This window comes from Lepidochelys olivacea (assembly GCF_965140295.1).
Source record: "Lepidochelys olivacea isolate rLepOli2 genome assembly, chromosome: 3".
Taxonomy (NCBI): Eukaryota; Metazoa; Chordata; order Testudines; family Cheloniidae; genus Lepidochelys; species Lepidochelys olivacea.
The window spans coordinates 199,321,709-199,336,567 of NC_140413.1; the positions used below are offsets into that span (position 1 = coordinate 199,321,709).

Below are 14,859 nucleotides of genomic sequence, written 5' to 3' on the forward strand. Positions count from 1 at the left end.
ACAAGGTCAGATTAGAGAGATCATAATGGTCTTGGCCTTCAGATGTATGATCTATGAAGATGAATCTTATACAAATCTCTACAGCTATGAACCACTCAGTTATTAAAATAAAATCTGTAGGTACTCAGTGATGTACTCTTAAAATTAAATACATATCAAAGGTTTAATTTAAAACATTCAGAAACCAGCAATAACATATGCCTGATTACCATTCTGAAGGTCTACTGATCATGGCACTCAATGGGGATTTACCAAAGCCAATGTCCTTGTGGTCTATTAGAGAACAAATATTTATTCAATAAACCAAAAAGAAACTATTTGAATGACTCCAAAAACAAAATACAGTTATAACCTTCCATGAAAGGAAATCACATCTAAAATCCTACATTTAAATAACACTGAGGTAGCGACAGAAACCAATGAAAGCCAGGAAATTCAAAGTTTAAGATGACTCTCCATCCTTAGCACACACTATTGTCCTTTATCCCTTAAAATTTAATTAAAATCTAGTTCTGACCAGTTGGTAATAAGTAGTACAGAAAACTGATTATGGGAATTGCTTCCCTTCAACAGCCTATTGTGCTACATTTCCTCTCCCTGAAATACAAAGAGTCTATGTACATCTTTCTTCCTCTGTGAAAAGAAGGATAGAAAAATCTGGTACAGAACTTTTTAGTCACCAATTGTCTGTGCTGCTGGCATGAAACTAAACATCTTCTTTTTAAAGTTAATTTAAACTCAGTGCTTAATCATGTCATATTATACTAGAAGCAGCAGCAAATGCTGTAGTTAAGATTATGCTACAGTTTCCATTATAAGACTTTGTTTTCAGTCACTTAACTTTCTATAACTTTCTTAACTTTTCTATACCTTCAGGGTTGAAGTGTTTCTACTTAGTCTCAACATGAAGGTGAATTGTTTGGAAATGATGACAAGAGCCCAGCATGTTTGGATTAGGAGGAAAGTAATTTTGCTATTATAAAGATAATTCTTGCAAACATAAAAATCTTTTCATTATCCTTTCACACGAGCAATGAGTCATAAAATCATAGAATATCAGGGTTGGAAGGGACCTCAGGAGCTCATCTAGTTCAGCCCCCTCTATCTAATGAGACAGACACTTAACAAGACAATGCATAACCCTCACCATTCAGTCTTTCCAGTCTGTAGCAGTCACACAATTTAAGCAGAGATGTCAGATGGTAGAAGAATGAGCATCCAAATGATTCTGGTTTTATAATATAAACAACACACTACTGCTTGCAAAACTTGCAACATAGTCTTTTGGAAGAACCTTCGGAGAATTCAGCTCATACTGCATAAAACAAAAAGAGGTTGGAAGGAGACTAGAGTTTTTTAAAAAAGAGGTGTGATCATAGACTTTAAAGCCAGAAGGGACCATCATGATCATCTAGTCCAACCTCCTGCATGTTGCAGGCCATAGAATCTTCCCCACCCCTCCTGTAACAGCTCCATGCCCTCTGGCTCAGTTACTGAAGTCCTCAAGACATGATTTAAAGACTTAAAGTTACAGAGAACCCACCATTTGCACTAGTTTAAACCTGCAAGTGACCCATGTCCCACACTGCAGAAGAAGGCAAAAAAAACCAAAACCCAAGTCTCTGCCAATCTGACCCAGGGGAAAATGCCTTCCCAACCCCAAATATGGTGATCAGTTAGACCCAGAGCATTTCAGCAAGACCCAACAGCCAGATACCAGGAAATAATAATCTACAGTAACTCAGAGCCCTCCCCATCTAGTATCCCATCACCAGCCACTGGGGATATTTCCTACTAGCAGTTGCAGATCTCTTATATACCATCATAGGCAGTCTCATCATACCATCCCCTCCATGTTCCAGAACTTCACTCCTCTCATGGTTAGAAACCTTCACCTAATTTCAAGCCTAAACTTGTTCTGAGGCCAGTTTTTATCCATTTGTTCTTGCGCCAGCATTGGAACTTAATTTAAACAACTTGTTTTCTTCTCTGGCACTTGTACTTTTGATGTATTTATAAAGAGCAATCATACCTCCCCTCAGCCTTCATTTGGTTAGGCTAAACAAGCCAAGCTCTTTGCGTCTCCTCTCATAAAGTAGGTTTTCCATTCCAATTATCATTCTAGTAGCCCTTCTCTGCACCTGTTCCAATTTGAATTCATCTTTCTTAAACATGGACGACCAGAATTGTTCACAGTATTCCAGGTGAATTCTCACAAGTGCCTTGTATAATAGTATCAACACTTCCCTGTCTCTACTGGAAATACCTCGCCTGATGCATTTAAGGATTGCATTAGCCTTTTTCACAGCTGCATCACATTGGCAGCTCATAGTCATCCTGTGATCAACCACTACACTCAGGTCTTTCTCCTCCTCTGTTGTTTCCAACTGATAAATCCCCAGCTGATATTAATAACAAGAATTTTTGCTGCCTAAATGCATGAGCTTGCAATTTTCACTATTAAATTTCATCCCTTTTCTATTACTCCAGTTTTCAAGGTCACCCAGATCTTCTTATAGGATATTCTGGTCCTCCTCTGCATTGGCAATACCTCCCAACTTTGTTATCTACAAATTTTATTAGCACACTCCGAGTTTTTGTGCCAAGGTCATTAATAAAAATGTTAAATAAGGTCAGACTCAAGAACAACCCCTAAGGGACTCCACTAGTAACCTCCCTTTCAGCCTGACAGTTCACCTTTCAGTATGGTCCGTTGTAGTCTCCCCTTTAATCTGTTCCTTCTCCACCTTTCAACTCCCATATTAATCCCCATCTTCTCCAATTTAACTAATAATTTCCATGTAGAACTATATCAAATGTTTTACCAAAATCCAGATACATTAGATCTATTGTATTTCCTTTGTCTAAAACATCAGTTATCTTCTGAAAGAAAGGTTGGTCTGGCATGGTCGACCATTTGTAAAATCATGTTGTATTTTATCCCCATTATTGTTTACCTCTATGCCTTTAACTACTTCCTCTTTCAAAATTTGTCCTAAAATCTTGTATACAAGTGAGGTTAAACTAACAAGCCTGTAGTTTCCCAGAACACTATTTTCCTTTTCTTAAAATTAGGTACTATATTAGCAATCCTTCTGTCAGAGGGAATGACCCCCAAATTCACAGATTCATTAAAAATCCTTGTTATTGGGCCTCCAATTTCATGTGCCAGTTCCTTTAATATTCTTGGATGAAGATTATCTGCCCCTGCCCCTCCCAATTTAGTCCCATTACGCTGTTTCAGTTTGACTTCCATCTCGGATGTGGTAATTTCTACTTCCATATTCTAATTTCCATTAGCCACTACCCCTAAGATCCTTCATCCCAATTGCCATTTATCTCTGTGTCCTTAACTACTTTCTCTACAACCCAAGAATTTATGAATTCATTAAAAAATCCTTAGTATTGTGCTTGTAATTTCATGTCCAAATTCCTTTAATATTCTTCGATGAAGATTATCTGGGCCTCCACAATTTGGTCCCATTACACTGTTTGAGTTGGACTTCCACCTCACACATGATAATTTCTACTTCCATATCACCGCTTCCATTAGCCACCCTGCCACTGCCCTTATGCTCCTCATTATCTTTATTAAAAATTCAGGCAAAGAGTTTGTTTAGTTGTTGGGCTATACCTAGATTATCTTTAATCTCCACCCCAGCCTTGGTGTTTAGCAGTCTCACTTCTTTCCTTGTTTTCTTTTTATTTATATAGCTATAAAACCTTTTACCATTGATTTTAATTTCCCTTGCAAGGTCCAACTCTGTTTGGCTTTTGGAAGTTCTCACTTTTTCCCCCTATGCTTTCTGACCTCCAAAAGGTAGCTTTCCTTGCTCTTCCATCCCATCTTCCGTTCTTTGTAGGCTTTCTGCTTTCTCTTAATAACCTGTTTGAGATGCTTGTTCATCCAGTTTAGTCTGCAACCCTTACCTATGATATTTTTCCTCTGGGTTGGGATGCAGGCTTCGGATAGTTTCTGCAACTTTGACTTAAAGTAAAGCCTCCTCCACATTCATATCCTTGACTTCTTCAGTCCAGTCCAATTCCTTAATTCCCTTATTTTTTTTAAAGTTTGCCCTTTTGAAATCAAGGACCCTAGTTGCAGACCTATTTTTGTTCATCTTTTCATTTAGTTTAAACTGAATTCGCTCATGATCACTCAAACCAATCTCGTCTCCTACAACCAGCTCTTTGATGAGGTCCTTACTACTCACCAATACTAAATCTAAAATGGCACCACCTCTTGTTGATTCAGCGACTGTTTGGTGAAGAAATTTGTCAGTTATCACATCCAGGAAAATCTGGAGCACTTGTCCGCCAATCTATATCTGGGAAGTGAAAGTATCGCACAATCACACAAATCCCAGTAGTTTTTATTTAATTAAAAACATTAAAGAGGTCTCTCTCCATATCCAAATTGGATCCTGGGAGTCTGTAGCACACCCCAAACACTATCCCAGGAGAGCTTCTGGTAGCTTTCTTCACCAAAATTATTTTGATCTGAACAGATGTTGTTTTTTCCATTCTATCCATTCCATCCAATCATAGAATATCAGGGTTGGAAGGGACCTAAGGAGATCATCTAGTCCAATCCCCTGCTCAAAGCAGGACCAATCCCCAATTTTTGCCCTGGATCCCTAAACGGCCCCCTCAAGGATTGAACTCACAACCCTGGGTTTAGCAGGCCGATGCTCAAACCACTGAGCTATCCCTCCCCCCAAAAAAACATGAAACAATGGATGTTACCATAATCTACCTCATCATTAACATACAATGGTATTCCACTGTCTTTATCTTTATTTCTGTCTTTCCTGAACAACACATATCCTTCAATACCTGTACTCAAGTCACAACTACTATTCCACCACATTTCTGTTCAAGACATCATGTGTATGCCAAAATGGTAATCAGTATTAGAGAAAAAAGATACTTTTACAGCATTGTGAGGACATTCAGTGCATTCACAAAGTTTTCAGGAAAAGACAATGAAACTTGCATGACTCCACTGCGAGGACAGTGTCTTATTGGAATAACAATTCACTTCTCCCTGCTATACAGAGCTCGACATTTTCTTCTCCGAACAAGTTATCTCAATTTTGGCTGTGGTAACTTCCTTTATCCTGGCTGGCCTCTTGCATGCAGCAAATGCAAAATGCAGAAATATGTTCTGTCACTGGAGTGATCATTCATAATCATTTTACACCTGCTTTCCATTAGCTGCCCACAGAACAATGACTGACATACAAGTTTGCTTTTTTGACATATAGCGCCTTTATGTACTGAGATCCTACACCTGAGGGACACGCTGTCAGTTTACTGTACTTCCCAGGCTCCACTCTTCCTCATGACACTTCCTGATGTTAAATTGGTAGACAAGCAAGTTTTTCCAGTGATGGCCCTAAAGGCAAGTAATGGTCCATCTTAATAATTCCTTCCAGATCTTTAAAAAAAGCCATTAATAGCATCTTTATGTGCGACAGTGCTTGCAAAATTGTTGGGATTTGGGGTTTAGTTATATTTTGGGTCTTTTAACTGTATTCTATTTTGTTTTTGAATATTGTATGGCAAACCCAGTGCTTCAGCAGGGTAAATAGCATTATCATTACTGTGGAATTTGTCAATAGTTTTAAAATAGTGTTATCACTGCTTTAAATCTCAAGCCGTGTAAACACCACATGACAGGAGAGAGAAACATTGGTAGCCATTAAGAAAAAGATGGCTGCCCGTCTGAAGTTAGGTCAAAGATGTGTTGTCTGTCTCTTTACCAACATAACACCTTCTAGAAGGCACTAACTTGACATACTGCAATCCCTATGACCATATGGAATACAACGAAGCAATTATACAGGCTTAGTAGCAATTTCCTAAATTAAGTAAATTTTATCATTTGGGGGGGGGGGAATAGAAATTATTATAAATTACCTGAAAATTGATTTGAGTTACAGAAGTTCAGAAAGCATATAAAATGACAACAGTTTTGTAGTAATATCACAGCCTAAAGAAATCATGCCAAATTTGGTAGTTCCTTATGTGGAACTTATACATCACACAAGATAGAGCCAAGAAAAAATTCTTTTGAGAATAAGTACGTTTGCCATAGTAATGGTGGAAGACCTTAGCTATGCAGGAAGCAATGCTTTTACAGTTGCTTTTGGAATAGCGTGGTATGGCCAAAGTAAAATAAATATAGTCTTCAAGCCAGCAAGGATCTCTTGCACATGCTGCCACTGCCTGTCATTCAGGCTTGCAACTTCTATGTTTCCAGGTGATATATCCCACTTCAAGTTTTGTCTTCACACACAGGGAAACAATTTAACACAAAACCTGTGAACAGTGAAAAAACTCCTGGGGCTTAAAAGTTTACTTTTCCATGATTCTAAAAGGCACACATGCAGAGCCATTAAAGCAGTTCACAGGATGTCAATTTTGTGCTGTGCAGATTCTAGAGAGTTGGCTCATTTTAAACCTGTAATGATCATGCTGGAATGGTCCACACTGAACGTAACTAGTTCACATAGAAGAATATAGAGTTACAATAGTTTTTTTTTTTCTCTATACCCATCTTTAAAATTGTACAGGAAATAATAAAGTAGGTTTTTATATCTATCTGAATAGCAAACATTGACAACTAGCAAACACAACAATAGGAAGAGAGAGGTTTTCTTTACCTATTGAGATTTCTTTTTTTTTTTCAGATATGATCATGCTTAAGTATGAAGACAAGTTGTAAACCCAGCTGTAACAATCCTCTCAGCTTTTCTCTGTCAGTTTTCAGCTGGGGTGTGTGCCAACACTTTCATGCTAGGATTCTGTTTTTAGTAAGTTAGAACCCACCAGTATTGGTTTCAGGATTTATATACCAATGAGATGGGGTTTATAGTTCATGGGAAATTAAAAGTTTCAATTAAAACAATTTTTGAGTTAAAAAAACAACAAAAACAAGACTAAACTTCATTGCCACTGTGAAGAGCACCATTTTTGAGCTGTCTGGAAGCGTATCCAAAATATATGCCAAGTGAACAGTATCTATTAGTAACATACTAATTTTGGGTGCTTTTTTGCCCTTTTTTTTTTAAATACATAAAAGGTAGTTTAAGAGAGTCACTGTTGGGTCAAATTTGGCCCCAAATGTTGATTCTGTATCTACACCCTTTCACAAACTACAAGAGAGTACAAAGGTTTTGAAGACATTTTTACATGCCAAGGGAAATCATTTTTGTTCACATGAGCATTCTTCTGCAGTAAGTGAAAATCAAATATTGCAGCATGGTGCTAGTGCATAAGAACCTGAAAGACAGATTATCTAGAACAGTGGCTCTCAACCTGCGGCCCAATCAGTACAGAGCTGCGGCCCATGTAACATCTTCAGGGCCATAGAGGTAGAATTGGATGTGGCCCACAGAACACACTGTGGGCCACATAAGTGGCTAGGGTTGCCAGGTGTCCGGTTTTCGACTGGAACGCCAGGTCAAAAAGGGACCCTGGCGGCTCCGGTCAGCACCACTGATCGGGCCGTTAAAAGTCTGGTCAGTTGCGCAGCAGGGCTAAGGTAGGCTCCCTACCTGCCGTGGCTCCCAGAAGCAGCAGCATGTCCCTACTCCAGCTCCTTAGGCTTGGGGGCAGCCAGGTGGTTCTGCGCACTGCCCCCGCCCCAAGCACCAGCTCTGCCGCTCCCATTGGCTGGGAACAGCACACAGAGCTACCTGGCCGCACCTCCGCATAGGAGCCAGTGGGGGGACATGCCATTGTTCTGGGAGCTGCCTGAGACAAGCGCTGCCCGGAGCCTGCACCCCTGACCCCCCACAAGGCCCCAACCCCCTGCCCCAGCCCTGATCTCCCTCCCACTTTCCAAATTCCTCGATCCCAGCCTGGAGCACACTCCTGCACCCCAAACCCCTCATCCCCATCCCTCCCCAGAGCCCGCACCCCCAGCCGGAGCCCTCACACACACCCCCACTCATCCCAACCCCCTGAGCCAACACGGTAAAAATGAGTGAGGGTGGGGAGAGCGAGTGACAGGCGGGGGGGATGCAGTGAGAAGGGGCGGGGCCTTGGAGGTGGGGTTGGATGGAGGCGGAGCAAGGGTATTCGGTTTTGTGCGAGTAGGAAGTTGGCAACCCTATATGTGGCCCACAATGGTAAATAGGTCGAGAACCACTGATCTAGAACAGAATAAAAGTGAAACTGACTAGGAATATAAAAACGCCACACCAGATCAGACCAGAAGTCCATCTTGTCCAATATTCTGCCTCTGACCAGTAACAGTGGCTTCAGAGGAAAGTGCAAAAAACCCTCTAGTCATAATTATGAAGTTATCTGCCTCCAGTAGAAGTTTCTTTCTAATCCCTTTTAATTAGAGATTGGTTTACAACCTGAAGCATGCAAGTTTATATCACTTCCAAACACAAAACCACTGAAGCAAGGAAATGAGAAGCCAAGTTATATGAGAGCCTGACTAGACGAACAGTCAGTAGGTGGTAAGCAGGAATGTAAAGCTATATTTCTGTAGTGTGCCTCACAATAACTGTCCATTTGGACCCTTCTACCACGGGCTAAAAGTTCTCTAGTGAACTTTGATCTACTGCATTTTGAAATGGGAGTAAGTGTGGACAAGCCCTAACTTAGGGAACTGACTCTTAACTGTTTTGTGTTTATTTTAATTTGTTCACGTTGTACATTGGACAAGCTGTCCAAGACACTGATATGCTTATTTAATATATAAATAACTTAAGATATATTTATGAGCGATTTCTTAAGTCTCTAATACAAAGCTGGACTGGGACAATTATGGGACTATTAATTTATTTTGTAACGACTATTTGAAGAAAACCATTCAACTGTTTATCATGTTTTATTCATTGTATTCTCAGTGAAAAAGGCCGTTATCAACCCTGGCATGTTTGATGTAAAAAAAAAAAATCCTACCATTTATATTTTAGTTGTACGTTTTTTGCTTTTATTTAGTCAGCCAATGAGCTTGTTTCTTTGTCAATAGGATATCATCTGATAAGCAGCCACTGTTTATTTTCTGACTGGCCCTAGGGAAGAAGAAGAGAGGGACAGGATTACATCAGGTGCACCTCTGAATTGATGAGGCCTTTCCTTAGGGCTATTAAGGAAACTTAAGGAAACTACAAGACAGTGGGGGGAGGAGGGAGGAAATAAAAAGACAGCTGTGGTGGTTATTCTTCGGGCTTTTAAACAAACAACTGGTCATTGGGAAGTTTAGACTTGAAATTAGACAAAGGTTTCTAACCATCAGAGGAGTGAAGTTTTGGAATAGCCTTCCAAGGGAAGCAGTGGGGGCAAAAGACCTATCTGGCTTCAAGATTAGACTCCATTAGTTTATGGAGGAGATGGTATGATGGGATAACATGATTTTGGCAATTAATTGATCTTTAACTATTCATGGTAAATAGGCCCAATGGCCTGTGATTGGATGCTAGATGGGGTGGGATCTGAGTTACTACAGAGAATTCTTTCCTGGGTATCTGGCTGGTGAATCTTGCCCATGTGCTCAGGGTTTAGCTGATCGCCATATTTGGGGTCGGGAAGGAATTTTCCTCCAGGGCAGATTGGAAGAGGCCCTGGAGGTTTTTCGCCTTCCTCTGTAGCATGGGGCACAAGTCACTTGCTGGAGGATTCTCTGCTCCTTGAAGTCTTTAAACCACGATTTGAGGACTTCAATAGCTCAGACATAGGTGAGAGGTTTTTCGCAGGAGTGGGTGGGTGAGATTCTGTGGCCTGCATTGTGCAGGAGGTCAGACTAGATGATCATAATGGTCCCTTCTGACCTTAATATCTATGAATCTATGAAACATAAAGGAGTATTTAAACTCAAGACAATTATATCCAATAAGTTACTGTGTCAGGAAAATGCACATATGGTGAAGAGTCTTCTTCACTCATATTTTATCATTTCCACTATGGATTATCTTCTACACTATGGGCTGCATTCTGAAACCTAGAGCTGCTGCACTGACTTCAGTGGGGTTACTCCATATGTACAATGCTGAAACTGAATGCAAAATTTAGCCATTTGTTTACTTTTGAGAGACCCATTTTTTCCAAACTATATTTTAAAACAATTCACATAATTTGAAGTAAGATTCACTTCACTCATTATAGGCTTATAAACTGCAAAACAATTTTGTTTTTGAAGCAATACCTATTGTGACGGGGCAAGGCCAGATGGCTATAGAAAAGTAGTGGGAGATAGATCCATTAGCTCCAGGGTAAGCAAATCCCTGGTACCAGGATAAGTGAAATGGAAGCTGCTCCAGGTCAATCGAGACACCTGGGGCCAATTAAGAACTTTCCAGAAGGCAGGGAGAAGGCTAGGTTGATTGGGACACCTGAAGCCAGTCAGGGGCTGACTGAAGCTAGTTAAAAGCCTCCCAGTTAGTCAGGTGGGTGTGCATGTCAGGAGCTGTGGGAGGAAGTTGTGCTGTTGGAAAGGCTGAGTAGTACACACCATATCAGGCACAAGGAAAGAGGCCCTGAGGTAAGGGTGAAGTGGAGCTTGAGGAAGTGAGGGCTGCTGTAAGGGAAGTAGCCCAGGGAATTGTACATGTCATGTTTCTAAAAGGTCAGCTACCATAGCTGATACTATTAGGGTCCCTGGGTTGGAGCCTGGAGTAGAGGGTAGGCCTGGGCTCCCCTGCCCCCCGCACCTTTGCCCCCTGATTAATCACTGAGACGGAGACAACAGAGACTGTGCAAGGAAGGATAACTTCTCAACTCCCTCGCTGGCTTATGATGAAAATGGCTCAGTAGACTGTGACCCTTGTCCCTAGAGAGAGAGAAGGGTTACGTGCAGGGTCACAGTGAGCCTCTGAGGCTAGCGAAATCTGCCAGGAAACGTGGGACCCACAGAGGCAAGGACAGAGCTTTGTCACACTATGTATATTATTCATTACCACTGACATTCTTCTGGTAAGCTGCATCTTAAACTGTTGCTTTTCTTTCCTTCAATGTCACTACAAATTAACATATACCCTGTTTTAAACTGGGGCAAGCTACTCTGGAAATTGCTCCAACATGCCTTTAAAGCTGATCTGTTAATTAGGGACCTCTCTCAATAAGCTCAACTCCACTAACACCCCATTTCACATCAGTTTACTGAGTTTCTGAAAGAGCAGTAAAAGGTGGATTAGGGTTTGTGGGGCCCTAGGCCAGAGCAAGTGGGAGCCTCTCCCCATCCCTTCTGCCTGCTGTCCCCTCCGCCCTCTCCCGGTGCTCCTGCTGGTGCTCCTGCCAAGGAGTTCTGTCGGGGTGCAGGGACTTTCCCTGCCCGCCTGGCACTCCTACCGAGGAGCAGGGGCAGAGTGGGGTGGGGCAGGGCAAGCCCCTGTGCCCTGACCCCACTCCCTGGCAGGTGTAGCAGGGCAGGGCTCTGGGGCACCCATTTTTCCAGGGCCCCCCTAATTGGCCAGGGCCCCTGTGCACAGGCCCTGTTGTCCCAATAGCTAATCTGCCACTGAGAGCAGAACTGAGCACTGAGCAAGTGATTGCCACTTGTGAGAATCTCCTAAACATGAAGTGATTCAGTTTTCTCTTGCAGTCTTCAGGGGATCTGTTTCCTCCTGCTGGAAAACTCTTCTGGAATTGTATGCAGTGTAGTTTGTAGTCATGTCAGTCCTAGCATATTTGAGAGACCAGGGGGGTGAGATAATATCTTTTATTGGACTGACTTCAAAAGCTTGTCTTTCTCTCTCACCCCAGCAGAAGTTGGTCCAATGAAAGGTATTACCTTACCAACCATGTCCTTCTGGAATAACTATTTCATTCCCAATGCAAAATGCTTGGGAAATCATATCAAAAGATGCTGAGATCAGCCTTTATCAAGGGCAGTTTCTGGAACTGCAATCACCATCAGTACAAGCAGGATGCTAAAAATACACAGAGTTATCACTTTGACTTGAAAGTGTACCTTATGTGGTGGTAATTCAGAAAGATCAAGACAGATGAAAGATAGGAAAACCAGGTATGTAATACATGCATATCTGTTATGAACTATGCACTTGTATGACATAATGTGTTATGAACAGGGTATAATAGAGTATTCTGAATTTATGACTTGTTAGCCTCAAAAGCCTCCTCAACTTTTAGGCCTTAACAGTATTGCCACACATCTTCCAAAAAGTAATTTCCCTATAGATTTGCCAAAAAGGTTTAATTTCTAATCTTCCTGTCACAAAGATTTCTATACATTAAGTACAGGCAAAGAGACTATTCTCCCTACTGTCTTAGACTATTAGCTTAGAAAGAAACTAAATTATAACTCATTACACTTCTAAATTTTCATATATTTGCAACTCATACACCTTTTCCTCAGATGAGCAGCTCCACTACCATTAATAGAGTTCCAGATCAAGGTCTTGACTTTTTGCATTTTAAAAATGAACAAATAGCCAAGTTGTTAAGCTACAACAGTTTGTTGTGTAAAGTATTTGAAGTGTTCTTAAATCACAGATTTAAAGAGTCTCTATAGAAATATAGGAATAAAAATAAGTTAATTATAGCATTTTTTAAAAAAAATTTTAGTATTCTAAGGCAGCTGTGAGCTGCTAAAATGTAATTATTTCTCAAATACCCTTTGGAATTGTTCAGGAAGATTTACTCCAATTTCTACTACTATATTCTGTATTTGGCCAGATTTCACAGGCTAAAAGATAGCTGAATGGGCACTCCATATCTTCTATGAACATCACACAGGTACATATTAAAATATAGTATTGATGTGCTGTAACATGCATCACAACCTGTTTATTGATAAAACTGGGCTAGACTTCAGAGATGCTAGGAATACAATATGTTTTAAAAAAAGAAAAGGCGTACTTGTGGCACCTTAGAGAGTACTCCTTTTCTTTTTGCGAATAGAGACTAACACGGCTGCTACTCTGAAACCTAACATGTTTTAAAGATGCTTTCCGAATCTTAATGGAATTTGAGTTTTAAGAAACACTTTTCGAATACTCAGAACTCAAAATCTACCCTGCATTACCATATTCAATAGTCTTGTTTTGCATGACAACTGAACAGAGGCATGCTGCAATACAATGCCTGCATATATATATATATAAGTTAAATGATCCTTAGTATAACTGCTGAGCATAGGAGGACACAAGTAGCTCGGCCAAGGGCAAAGCCCAGTGCATTTAGCACACTGGGAAGAGTTTTTATTAACTGTTAAAATTAGCATTACACAGTTTTTAACCTGTTATTTTTCTGGGGAATTTGCTGATCTGTGAACAAATAAATCTTCCTAGAGAAAAAATGGTCAATTGTCTAGTCTAGATGAATGTCTAAAAATATTTTTCAATATGTTATTATGTCAACTCTTTTCTCTGTCAAGTTTTTATTCATAAAATTATAGTCCATTGTATATTTAATAAAGCACATTTTACTGTATTTAGATGAGGACTGGAATTCAGGAAATGTAGAAGAACATTTTCCTTCCCTTAAAAAAGCTTGAGAACATTCCCCTCACCCGCCATATTTAAAGAAAAATGCAACGTGTACCATTTTGATGTTTCAACCACATCAAAATCAGATACAGCAAATATTGGTAATGAAAGGTATATTTAAATGAGAAATTTATGTTTACAAAAGGTGGATTTTAAAGATTTTAAAAAAATGTAGCATAAAGTAAATGGACATATTTTTTCAGGAAAATAATAAATAACTAGAAAGTTCAGTTCTACACTTAGACCTTATTTAAGCGATTTAAGTACCAAGTTGATGATTTGTGTTCCTAGTGGTTTCCATAAGCCTTAGACTTAAAGAAATCCAGATCCCTTGCAAACTTAATGGAGCTTGGCCTTGCTGTCCTCTGATGCCACAAAAAGTGCAATAATTGAACAATTGAGGTCAACATAGCCCTTATCATGAGCTTGCCTTCTACTTTGATATCACCTAGTCTTGCTGGTGAATACCAGGGTCAAACTGCTCTATCAAACAAGCATACAGACAAGATAAACTAAATGAAGCTAATGAAGAGAATATAATCAAATACTTGTGGGAGACAGCAATTGACTGACCTCAAGGAAACAAATATTTTGAGGGAAATTTAAAAAGACAATGGGAAATGTCAACTATGCTAAATCAAATAGCACTTATGCAAGTTAATAAGCTACTAGTAAAAGGAAACTATGTTGTAGGAAGAACTTATTAAGCAAATTTATTTTCCAAATGATGGTACTTATCAATGAATTAAAAGGATATGAGTATTTACAATGCCTGATTTGTCCTCATCTGAATTTCCTAAGAACTAAAATAAGCATCTCAAATAGGTGCTTTAGAGGATAATAAGAAAAACAATTACGCCATTACTAATTTAATATGGACTTAACAATACTAATGCCTTTAAGGAAACATTATTCAAAACTAGAGATGAATAATCTCTTATGATTCCTATGTCAACATGACCTCCCAAGGGTCCCTGAAGTTGTTTATTGTTCATCAGATGAATTACTTCATGCCCACAGTTTTTGAATGAAACCAGCACAGTCAAAAATCCAATTTGTTTCTACATAGGAATGACTTTCCTCCTGAGATCCTCACCTTATTTCATGAAGTATAGCATATGTTTACACTAGTTAATACATACAAAAACCTTTTTTGAGCAATTCACTATTTCAAAGCTCTCCCTCATTCTCTAGAAATCCAAATCTACAATACATTCTCCACAAAGTCAAAAAAGAAGGTCATGTCTCAGATGAGATTTCAGCTATTTTTTTTAGTCACAAAACAAAACATTATAAAAGGGAAATAAAAATTATTCATAAACTTTTTACTTTAAACGTATAGCTCTTGAATACTGAACAGTTTTATGTTATTTGACTGTGTAAAAATTAT

At 39.6% G+C, this 14,859-nt stretch overlaps 1 protein-coding gene across 3 annotated transcripts in view; it reads right to left on the bottom strand.

Moving 5' to 3' along the window:
* The window catches only part of MACROD2 (mono-ADP ribosylhydrolase 2), a 1,326,034-nt gene that overhangs the window by 1,084,331 nt on the left and 226,844 nt on the right, over positions 1-14,859 (bottom strand). The window lies entirely within an intron of this gene.